This window comes from Haliotis cracherodii, unplaced genomic scaffold (genome assembly GCF_022045235.1).
Source record: "Haliotis cracherodii isolate W230 unplaced genomic scaffold, xgHalCrac1.p SCAF_7, whole genome shotgun sequence".
In the NCBI taxonomy this organism is placed as follows: Eukaryota; Metazoa; Mollusca; class Gastropoda; order Lepetellida; family Haliotidae; genus Haliotis; species Haliotis cracherodii.
In genome coordinates this window covers 50,689,823-50,702,615 of record NW_027266330.1, presented here as the reverse complement: position 1 = coordinate 50,702,615, position 12,793 = coordinate 50,689,823, and the positions used below count along the sequence as shown (strand labels likewise).

Sequence of the window (12,793 nt, the reverse complement as noted above, 5' to 3'; positions counted from 1 at the left end):
ACAGGGAAAATGATAAAATTATAATGATATGATTGTTATATCATATTAAATGCTCAACATTAATGTCACTTTGAAGAATATGTATATAAAAAAACGTCACAAACAAATTAAGTCGTGAGTGAGTGAGTGAGTTGGGTTTAACACTGCTTTGAACAGTATTCCAGTTATAGCACGGCGTGTCAGCTTAATTAATGTGGGAGAAAATTCCGAGATGATGCAGATATTAGACGTTTACCACTTTGGTAAAAGCCACAAGTACGGGTATGTTGCTGACAAACCCAGAAACATAATCGGGGCGAACCGGGATTCAAACCCACGATCATCGGTTTCTGACGCGCGCAAGGGACGCAACTCTACACATCGAATTGAGCCTTAAGTTAGACGACCAGGCCACCTGTGCCCCAATTTTCGATTAGTGTTTTGGTCTCGACCTTGGTCGTTGTGCAATTAAGTCATTAAAAAAATATGATTCAAGTGTTGACGTAAATGTTAAGTTTAGTTACCAATATGGTTGACATGGCCAACTCGTATCAAGCCCACGCACAAGTTAGGAAATAAATCTTTATCAACACTTCATCTGCTACTTCTGTAAAGTTGACACAGGAGAGCATGTTTGGTTGTCAAAATCAAAATCTCTGATCACGAAATTAGATCACGTTTTGTTTGAACCATTTTCGACAGGTGCTGATTTGCAACTGTGTGGTATTGTACGATATACCAATAAAACTAGCGTTTTGGGTACTTGCGCTGTAAAGAGAATAGGTTCTTTCAGTTTTGACACATGAAAACATATTTTGCTGTCAAAATCAAATTCCTGAACACAAAGTTTGTTGTGATTTCTGTCTTTTTAATTAGTACCATTTTCGACCGGTGCTGGTTTGTACCTGTGTTGTAGAAGCTGGTTCCCGGCTCCCTATGCGCGTCGTCAACTTGCGCCAGTATTCAACGTGCTGGTAGCCACGCCCATCGCTCACTTCATACGGCACAGATCTCGGATGTACTGAACGTTTGAGGATCTGACAGTCAGTCGAAGACAGAACAAGGGAGTAGGCTACGAAACAGGTGAGAATTGATCATATATTCGTTTTGTCCACATTGTCGTATGGCAATGAGAACGGTTGTCAGTGCTTAGCCTGCAACCTCGGGGTATCGCGGTACTTGTCATGTACGCTGAACGGAACAAAATGCACTCACTAACCTTTATGATTATTCGTGTTCTCTAGATCAGATGTCATTTATTCTATCTAACAATGCATATTTTACTGATAAAAGTTCATTATTTACATTAGTAGCTCCAAGTAAAAGCCGGGCCTCGCGCTCTGTTTGACAAAGGGGAGAACTCCATCGTATCGTGGTACAGAGAAAAGTTGTGTATGGAGGTCCGAATGTGGACAAAAAGAGGACATAATTCTACCAACCACTTGGTATGATCATGCCAGACATCAGTGATTTGTCCAGACAAGTGCAAAGACAGCACAAGTAAAATTCTAAATGTGTTATCAGCAATAGGTATTCAATGCATATTTACCGAAAAGTAAGAGAAAAATATTTTTATAAGTCAACATCATAATATCAGAAATGATATTTTAAGATTGTTTAAAAAAACTTGGATGACAATAATTTGTCACAAAATGGAAAAATGTTAAAAGTCAACAATAAATATATAAAAAGCACTCCTAGTATGCCCAAAGTATGTATTTATCTTTTGGTTACTAGTGAAGAACGTATTTCTAAGTTTGGCATTATGGCCCTTATGATCACCCAATAGATTCTGGGCACGGAGCGGGAATAAATGTGCGGACTACGTAACTTCCGTTACCTCATTAGTCACCATGAATATGCAGATGATCTAGTTCAGGTCGATAGAGAAAGTTTACTTGGGGAACTGCGGGTTATATCGTTGGCCATTGATAGATGGGGGGTAAGGCAATATTACAACAGATGCCAGAAATATGTATCAACGGATTAATAACTCCTTACTTACAGCAGACGGAACATTCCGAGGAAATTGAAATTGTTTACGAAGTGAGCACTTCCTGGTTACTGATTTGCATTAATAGACAGCCGCTAAGAGGCGTGTCCCGCGTGAACTATGGGAAATCACAAATGCCGCGATACGATGAATGCCGCGGTACCATGGGGTCCTTCAAGCACAGAAGTCCGTATCTAAAAATAGACGCCCTCATGCATGGAGATGGACATGAATATGCATGAGGGCGTCTATTTTTAGATACGGACTCCTGTGCTTCAAGATAAACATGTTGACAACGAGTGTCACCGGCTAGCTACCACTGTCTATTACAATATCCTATCAGCTGCTTATAGCTGATAATGTTTGTATTACAAGCCGCTGTGGCAACGATCGATGATACTGTTCCCCAAGAATATAGACACATATGGTCGTCTGTTCATGTTGGGGGTCGATTCTCTGTGATACACGTATTTTACCTCCCTGTTTATTTAAGCTGATATTAGAAGCAGGCAAGTACTTGTGTCTGCACTGTGTCGTGGCCACTGTCAGAGTGGAATTGTGGGATCCAAGGCATAAATATTTGGGTCCCAGACTGGTGATGTGTGCCACACACTTCAATTGATTGATAATCATTTCTAAGAATTTTACTGCTGTCATTTTCTCAGAAGCCTGTGGCCTATATATATATTATAGGTGGGGATTTCAATATTTGCTTGAAGACCATGAACGATTGGGACCCTGATGTTTTAGTAGATCTATATAATCTGGAAAGAAAAGAAAAGTTAGTTTATAAAATCTTGCATGCAATCTTCAGTTTTGAAACAGACAGATTTTAGCATCCCCAGGAATTGTAATGTAGATTATTCGGGTCAATTCTCAATGAATATACCGTATTCGACGTAATAATCCCCCAGATTGCTCTAAAAATTAGAAATAGGGGGCTCTTATCAGAATATAATTTTGGTGAGAAAAAAAAAGAGTTGAAAGATTGTAAATTTCGTGGTTTATGCTGACAGCCTGAAATGATACTATAAGGGTAACGCTATTTTTCAGGGCATTATCATTTGCAGAAGCCCGAGGTCTTCCATTAACTGCCCGACGAAGGAGGGCAGTTGAAAAGACCGAGGGCTTCTGCAAATGATAATGCCCTGACAAATACCGTTACCCTTATAGTATCATTTCAGGCTGTCAGCATAAACCACGAAATATTTATTGTTACCCTGCCAGGTGCTTGGCATGAAAACACTAAAACAAGGACTGGTCGGATCGGAGTCAGTATACCGTGTCTGAGTGGGGCATTCACGTTAAACTGCGGCATGGTATCTCAGTGGGCTAGCACTATAAATTGGCATCAGTCCGCACTAGTACAAGCAGCACACACACACACACACACACACACACACACATACACACATGCATGTCGTAATATTAGTGCAATCATCTTGATCATGATGTAAACCCCTTGTCACATCACCTATTATAACATATTGGTCATGTGATACCAGGCCTCAAAGTTGCGACTAAAACGGTTGCCAATGCGACCTAAATTTCAACCTTGAAAAATATCTTGTGGCGTCACTATTGCTACACATATGTAGACACAAAAATAAACATGTCTGCTACTAATTGTACTCCCCAATTATTCCTCCTAAAGTCAACAATGAACCGAAATACATAAATATTAATGTAAATAGTATTTTAGTTTAGTTTATCATTAGTTTACTGGATAAGCAAGGATATACCTATATAATCTAGTAACATAAATTGCATCATTGTTTGAGTCACAAATAACAAAACTCAAGTACAGTTTCCACTAATATACAATTCCAAGACTAGTGCTATGACTTGTACATATAATAGTTATTTGATAAAAGATCATTTCAGATGCTTTTGGCAACCTACAATATTGGCTTGACTTCTTAATTTTACCACTGGTTACCTGGAAAAACATATTGTACTTGGCTACTTGGTAAAAAATTAAACTTTGGGGCCTGGATACACTGGATGATCCAGTATGGACAAAGTGCTGGTTTCATCTCATGAATATTTGCTTTACACCAGGACATCCTGTTTCATTATGTGGGCCTTTGTATAGGAACTACAAATACTGCTTTGAAAGTAAAAAAGACTATTCGTCTCCTGGTTAGCTGGTCTGACAACAAGTTACTTGATCAGGCTAAAAATACTAAGGTAAAGATTTGAAACTTTCTCACCATAAATGTTACGGTAAACAAGCTTATAACAAATATGCTTATAACAAACATGCTTATAATGAACATGCTTATAAAGAACATGTTTATAACGAACATGCTTATAATGAACATGCTTATAACAAACATGTTTATAACAAACTGGCTTATAACGAACATGCTTATAATGAACATGCTTATAAAGAACATGTTTATAACGAACATGCTTATAACAAACATGCTTATAGCAAACATGCTTATAACCATAAGTGTTACGGTAAACTAGCTTATAACAAACATGCTTATAACAAACATGCATATAACAAACATGCATATAACAAACATGTTTATAACAAACTTGCTTATAACGAACATGCTTATAACGAACATGCTTATAGCAAACATGCTTATAACAAACATGCATATAACGAACATATCTATAACGAACACGCTTATTACAAACATGTTTATAACGAACATGTGTATAATGAACTGTTGCTGTGTATTTTATCATATAGAATGGATGGACATAATGAACATGCTTATAAAGAAATAACGGATATAGTGAACTCAGTTTGTGGTCCTGTGTGTACTCTGTCAACGGTGAGCTGCTCACGTGTCACCAATCAGCCTATCAAAACACACGTGGCCCATCTTCCCGAGGCAAGAGAGTTAACTGACTTTAAAAGTCCAGTTTCCACCCTTGCCGAACTAGGCTGGAATTACTGGGCTCGATCGTAGCACCACCAGTGGCTATTACCAGTTATGTTCCTTCTAAGCCTCTCCTATGGACCAATCAGATTCCACCTCTCGTATCACTTGAGTTTGCTTCACTCAAAATGGTGGCGCCCAGTCAGGACGATCTGATCTATGATCAAGATCTATATTGTGATAAAAGGGGTCTTCCTACGCGAAATGCATCAAATCACGTGAGCACCTTGATTAAAAACATGAAAAGATCTGCTGACAACGAGTTGGCGGTGCACATACTTTGCAAATCCTGCAATCTACCGAAATCTGCACGACAGTTTACGAACCGGATTACGATTTTGTTGCGTGATTTTGATTGGACTATGCATAGACTCGTTAGTCCAGCCAAAAAATGTAACTCCATAACACCAGCCTAGTTCGGCAAGGGTGGAAACTGGACTTTTATAGCCTCGGGAAGATGCACGTGGCTACGTAGCTGTTCAAAGCGGCAATAAACAATTGAAGGCAATTAATTTACTCTTAAGTACTGACAACTTGTCCTCAAATTACATCCTCAGTTAACACAGTGATTAGGCTATGTCGAAAGTGTTTGATAACATTGATGACATTACGGCAACACTCAACCAAATCCGTCTTTCAACGATTGTCCAAAGCAAAATCACAGATTTCCTGAATGAAGGCAAGTGACTCTTGTGTCTGTGTGTCATTGAAACATGTTGTGGTCACATGACATGATCCAAGATGTCTGACAGTTGAAATGCTTATAACGAACATCAGATATAACCAACCAAAATTAGTGGTCCCTTTGAGTTCATTATAACCATATTACTGTATTTATAAAAAAAAGTCAAGCAATAAGCTGGTACATTACAGAAATATGTAAGCTGGACCAGATAAAGGTCAGTAAATATGTATGTGTCATTTTGTCTGGTGGTTTAACTGGTTCTTGAAATATGTGCAGTGTCAGCCTGGAAAGGCAATTGCAAAATATTTGTGATATGAATGTGTAATAAATTACTTGAAAAAGCAATATTCCTTTTTTATGGATGCTGTTGTTCACCTGAAAAATGTAGATATATATGTTGGTATTTTGCATCTTTAAAGTCAACTTGTGGCCTTTTCCTGTGTGGATAATGAAATATCAACAAAAGTAGTATAGATAATGGGGATTGTGGCTCACTTCCACTGGAGCCAGATTTATACCCCTATACTGCTACTACAGAGGGAATTTTTTATGCAAAAATGAGGATGCGGTTCAACGATCATCATGATTCGTATTAAAAGAAACATCAATATTAATTAATAATGGATAAAATTTACTATAGCCCACAAGGATATTGGAAAGGTATAGGAGCAATACACAAATTAGCCTTTGTGGCTAAGGTATCTAAAGATGTGGCCAAGGATTGGTTAAAGAAACAAGCAATGTATCAAATATACTTACCGGCACCGCGTTATATACCAGGGAAGAAGTTTGATATTTTTACAACGAATGAAATTCATCAGGCTGACCTCTTGTTTCTTCCGCACGATAAGGTAAGACGCAAAAGGTATAAATACGCTTTAACAGTAGTGGATGTGGCTAGTCCATACAAAGAGGCTGAGCCATTAACCTCTAAAGATTCAACAGAAGTAGCTAATACACTGAGTCGCATATATAAACGCAGACCACTAAAATGGCCCAAGTTATTTAAAGTAGATCCTGGTCGCGAGTTTAAAGCTCTCAACGCTACTGTCGAACCAGTTCGACAGAGTTTGTCACTACCCGTGTTGCTATTGTCGAACCAGTTCGACAGGCCAAAGACGTATATAGAATTGTATATACGTCCGTGGACAGGCGAATAGCATAAGGACACCCACAAACAAAACCCCGCCATATCTATTTACCAAGAAGAGTAGTATAGGTAATGATGGTTCTGGCTCACTTCCACTGGAGCTGGATTCATATACCTATACCACCACTACAGGGGGAATTTTTTATGCCAAAATGACTATGCGATTCAACGATAGTCATGAGATTCAGCTAAATTGACTCTAGCTCACCACCACCTGGAGCCAATGATATAAATTTTTATAGGTAATGATGGTTCTGGCTCACTTCCACTGGAGCCGGATTTATATACCTATACTGCTACTACAGGTGGCATTTTTTATGCCAAAATGATTATGCGATTCAACGATAGTCGTGAGTTGTATTAAACGAAACATCAATATTAATTGATAATGGATAAAATTTACTATAGCCCACGAGGATATTGGAAAGGTGTAGGAGCAATAAAAAAATTAGCCACTGAGGCTAAGGTATCTAAAGATGTGGCCAAGGATTGGTTAAAGAAACAAGCGTTGTGGCAAATATATTTACCGGCACCGCATTATATACCGAGGAAGAAGTTTAATATTTTTACGACGAATAAAGTTCATCAGGCTGACCTCTTGTTTCTTCCCCACGATAAGGTAAAACGCAAAACGTATAAATACGCTTTAACAGTAGTGGATGTGGCTAGTCGATACAAAGAGGCTGAGCCATTAACCTCCAAGATTCAACAGAGGTATCTAATACACTGAGTCGCATATATAAACGCGGACCGCTAAAATGGCCTAAGCTATTTCAAGTAGATCCCGGTCGTGAGTTTACGGGATCAATAACAAAACTGTTAACAAAGCACGATGTCGAAATCGTCCGTGGTGAGAGAGAGGCCCACCGCAGTCAAGCTATGGTCGAGAGATTTAACAGGACATTAGTGGAATGTTTGTTTGGCTATCAGTATGGGATCGAAATGAAATCGGAGCGATTGAGATCAACCGAATGGGTGACACGATTATCAGCCGTTGTATCAGCGCCGAATAATGAAGTGACGAGATTAATAGGGAAGAAACCATCCGATGCGATTAAAATGAAATCCGTGACTTCCGAATCTTCAGCACCGAGGAGAGGCAAAGAACGAAAACTTCCGGATAGAGTAAGGGTAAGATATTTATACCAGGCCGGTGAACTCGAAGGAGGCCTACGTCACGCAACCGATCCCATATGGTCCCTTAAGATGTATAACATTAGTCGATTGGTTACGAAAGAAGGAGAGCCTATTCTTTATTATCTTCAAGATGGACCGGGTAGGGCATTTGTACGAGAAGAGTTGTTCATAGTTCCCGACGGTACGGTATTACCACCATAACCATAAGCATAGGTAGTTACACCATCATTATCAATCCATCTCTTTGTATCCAAAGGGGATAATGATGTCTTGTTCATTCTTAATCCATATATCCTATGATTGTAACTTCTTAAAGAGTTCATCTCGTATTTGAACGTTCTACCGTTGAATAATGATTCTTTATACTGTTCGTGTTTGATATGCTTTTTTACAACATACTTCTTAACGCCCTTAGCTTTTCTTATCTCTCCATTATCAGACTTCTTTATAGAATACATCTAAGGTCTTAATCCTACATACTCCGCTATAGGGGTCCCAGCACATTCATCCTTCATCTTACCTAACACCTTTTTATTTACTACGCTGTGCAGTGGATTATCTCTTGGGTAATCGCTCGTGTCGTACATATCTATTTTTTCTGCCATATCTTTATACAAATCCTCGGTTTGTATTTCCATCAACAAAGAATCTGTGTCGGTATATAACACCTAGCATCTATCGCCGTATTGCTTCTTAAGTTTGTTGTAATAAAAGTCATACATTAAGTGTTTTGACAAGTAGAGAATACTCATACCGACGTACACCGGTCTGTTGAATTTTATATTACTCTTCTGCATATGCAACGCGGCTAAGTCGTTATCGAATATCTTGCTTCTGTTAAAAGCCGGACTGGCTATAAGATTCCTGAGTCTTTCTTCCTCATTAGATCTGACCAATTTAACATCAACACGCTTCCTTAGATTCTCCATAGTTTTACCAAATACTGAGTTATTCATGAGCTTATACAGATTCTTTTCAAAATCGCTGGTAGCTATCTTTCTTAAATCTGTGTTCAACCTTATATAGGGCTCCATCCAAGGGCTTTGATCGAACTTTAGAACTCTGTGTATTTTCTTAAGTTTCATACCTAACGATAGATACAACTGGAGATTTCTGTAGTGAACTATATATTTTGTCTTATCCATCAAATTTGGTACGAGTTTTTCTACGTTAGCTAACCTACTATTACCCATCAAGGAGCGTTGATATTCCGACATCCAATCTTTATTAACCATTAATCTTTCGGGAGCTAGCGGATAACTGTTATGGTCTTTATGTAACGAACTTGGATATTCCAAGTCAACTTCTAGTATGTACCCTTTATTAGAATCATTATTATGGATATCATTCACTTCGACCCACTCAAAACCACCCGTGGGTAAAGGTTGACTCATAGCCCATCCGTACAAATTGTTAGCGTCGAGATATAATATATGAGTGTCGGGTTTACTCGGATCGTATCCTTCCACTAATTTATTATTAGCCTTAGAATACCTTTTAGCTGCCATTGATATACCACCTCTTAATCCTTTCTCAATAAACAAGTGCATATCGTAATCTGTGAGTAGTTTTCGTTCTATGCCGGTCTTCTTCAACAATGCATCCCACGATAGTCCGGGACTGGAATAGTACCATGCCTGGTCCAAGCCGTATTGTTTTAAACATGTCTTTCTAAATATCTCGAATATATCGGCGAGTAACAGTACATCGGTTTTTAAGTACAGATCGTGATAATCGCCTAAATTCTTACAACCTAATTTATCCCAGACCGTCAGAGCGTGTTCATAATCGGCATCTGTTATTTTAGATTCTGTTAAGTTACTATAGAATGATTCGAGGGTTGGTAATTCAGTTTCTTCGAATCTAGACCAATCATCCATATATTCGTAAGGATATACACCTTTTCTCAGCAACAAATGACGAGTTATCTTATCGGTATATTGATTTGTTATCGCAAAGTCATCGGGATTGTTAGCATTAGCTGAATTATCCAGGGAAGATAACAGAAACTGTACGGAGTCTATGAATCTAAGCCCATTACTTTGCTTTATTCTAGATTTCCCATCCTTGTCCCTATAATGTATAGGTTTAGTCAACGAAAACAATATGTATTTTTCCATATTATTAGGAATGCATGTTAAACCGCCGTCGGTCTTTGAGATAGCTTGCATAATGAGATGTGAATCGTATCCCCTAAGGTTGTGAAACACAACGGGGATGGGTATTGTTTGAGAATTCATTTTTAGTTTCAAGTTACACTCGTTATGCGCGGCTCCCCGATAATTACCTGTGACGTGACAATGATCTCTTACGGAATCCCCATCCAGGGGTTTATTACAAACATGTCAACTCGTTGACTTCTTATGGGCCCTCCAACTATTGCTCGTCATACGCATGGGTTTCTTACACGATAATTTTTCCCTGATTATTCTCTCTTCATTTTGTAGATATTCTAGGAACTTTCCCGCTGCATCGGGTCCTCTGTAAATCACGGGAGTGTTTGTTTTCCCATCATGCCTTACAATTATATATCCAAACCCACTAGGAATATGTTCTTGAGTTTTGTACGTAAAACTACTATCTTGATTATTATGGTTGGTATTTTCTATGGGTTTGATAAGCGCTTCGAAGTCGGCGTAAATTACGTACGGTACTGGCATTTGATTACAATAATGTTTAAATTTTTTTCCCTCTTTAGGCATATCGATCCTGATAGCGGTCTGTCCAACACCTCTACAGTCTTCTTTATGCGCTTCTAATAGATCTTGTCTGCTGTACCCATGTAGGCATCTTTCACAGAAATATTTCTTTCTAGCATATTTTGTTTGATCGTATAATAGCCTGTTTAAACTCTTTATCCACGTATAATGATATTTTCCATCTTTTTCGATCAGAAATGAATTGATTCTGGGAATATGTTCCGGAGCGGAGCTTATCCTGTGTACAACAATTCCTTTAGAATGTCCGAAAACATTTATAGCTAAATTATTTTGCTTTTCCACCTTATCAATTTGTGATATTGGTGTAGGTTTGTCTATACCATCGAAGTTGAGTCCATCGTTTTGGGGATAGCTAGAAGACCTATCCGGATTTTTGTCTACGGGGAACAATGCAGATTTTATCATCATTCTTAAACAGTCATCGCATTTATTTTTTTACGTTAATTATGGCTTTTTTCTTTTTATAATACGGGGGTAAATCTATATAAGATCCACCTTTGAAAGGCATATAATTTGCAATATCTAAATATAAACTAACGATTTTATCCACACCCCAACCAGAACCTCTATTAGTCCAGCGTTCTAAAGTTTCCTGTATTCTCTGAATTGATGTATCTAATGATGAGTTTATAATATCGGATTCGGTTATAACTTCTTGATTGCTTCGGAAATATGGTTCGGTATATTCGGTGCTATTGTCTGTGTTACTTTTACTCAATGTCATTTTAATCGTCAGCTGGTATTTTATACTATGTAAATCATCTAATTCCTCGTTAATTTTACTCGATATGATGGGCTTAATATCGTTAACATCCATGTTGGAATTAATATCCATCTTCCAACCTCTTAGATATTTACCAACACCGGCGGATGTGGGTACAAATATTAATTCTTGTTGTTGATTCTCAACATCATTATCATTATCATCATCATTATGTTGAATATCATCATCATAATCATTAGGTTGAACATAATTATTATCTAGTAAAGCGATCAATTCAGCTCTTCTCATTCGAGAATAACCTCTCAGCCCACCGTTTTTCGCTTGAGCTTTGAGTTCTCTAACAGTCTGGGGTTTGTTGTATTCCAAACCGAGTAAGGTAATCAATTCAGCTTTTCTCATACGAGAATATCCACTTAGGCCACTTTGCTTTGCCATAGCTTTTAACTCTCTGACAAAAAAACCATTGTGGTTGAATGGTATATGCAAAATGAGACAAATGTCTAATTGGATGTTTTCATATATCTAAATATGTATTCTCCCCAACCTATTCCTCACATTGATGTAATCTCTCTTCCTAGCATAAATAATCTGGTTCCTGACCCTATCAGCACCGTGTTTCTTACATAAACAATAACGACCTTTGACCCCTATCCCGCATTCAGAACACGTATAGTTTATGTGTCCGCGCTTGATGTAATAATTGTGTATACCGCAGTAAATATCAACACAGCGTCAATTACATAGAGTCGTCTTCCCCATGAGTGTAAATTTGCAATTATTCATGGTTATACATCTATCATATCATTTGTCTAAATGCAATGTTCATACATCTATCATATCATTTGTCTAAATGCAAATCACTGCTACACTGGTGAGATATTGATTAGCTGTCACTCTGACTCTCCTAACTAGCCACAGCTGTCACTGCGTATTCATGGTATAGCTGAAAATCAATACAGCAGATAACCCAATAATAACAAATGTGACCTCGTGGTTTTTCTGAGCCTCCGACGGTGTATAAAACTGACTCATTGTTGGTCTCGGTATTGGGTCGAGTTTTTTCCCATAAATGAGGTAGTATTCGTGCATGGCAGATTCGACATCCTTAAACGTTTGAATTGAATGTCCTTCCTTAAGCAGTTTTTCATGAATAAAGTCTAATTTCTTCATTCTCTGCCGCGTATATTGTGACTGGGCTGCTTGGTATTGTTCTAAAGCTTCGTTATGTCGTTTACGCTCCTCTTCAACTTCTTTAGCGTTTGATTCCCTCATACTGGAAAATAAATAATTACTCCCCGAAAAAGCTAGAGCATTAACAGCAGCTCCACCGACCATCATCGCAATTGATGCCATAGTATATGAATATAAAATATTCAAATGTTTAAATGAATATAAATATTCAAATGTTTAATTACTTCATTATGTCTTCCGGGATAAGCCCTTGTTTGATGAGCATATCCTTCGTTGCCATTGCTAATCCATTAAAATCTAGCTTGGGAGGTGTG

General features: G+C 38.1%; 1 protein-coding gene across 2 annotated transcripts in view; it reads left to right on the top strand.

Moving 5' to 3' along the window:
• The first annotated feature begins 973 nt into the window (after positions 1–973).
• LOC139447669 (retinoblastoma-associated protein-like) overlaps positions 974–12,793 on the top strand; it is a 100,145-nt gene continuing 88,325 nt past the window's right edge. For both annotated transcript variants that reach the window (XM_071229096.1, XM_071229097.1), the window contains exon 1: positions 974–1,062. The gene's annotated coding sequence lies outside the window, so the exon portion shown is untranslated. The remainder of the gene's footprint in view (positions 1,063–12,793) is intronic.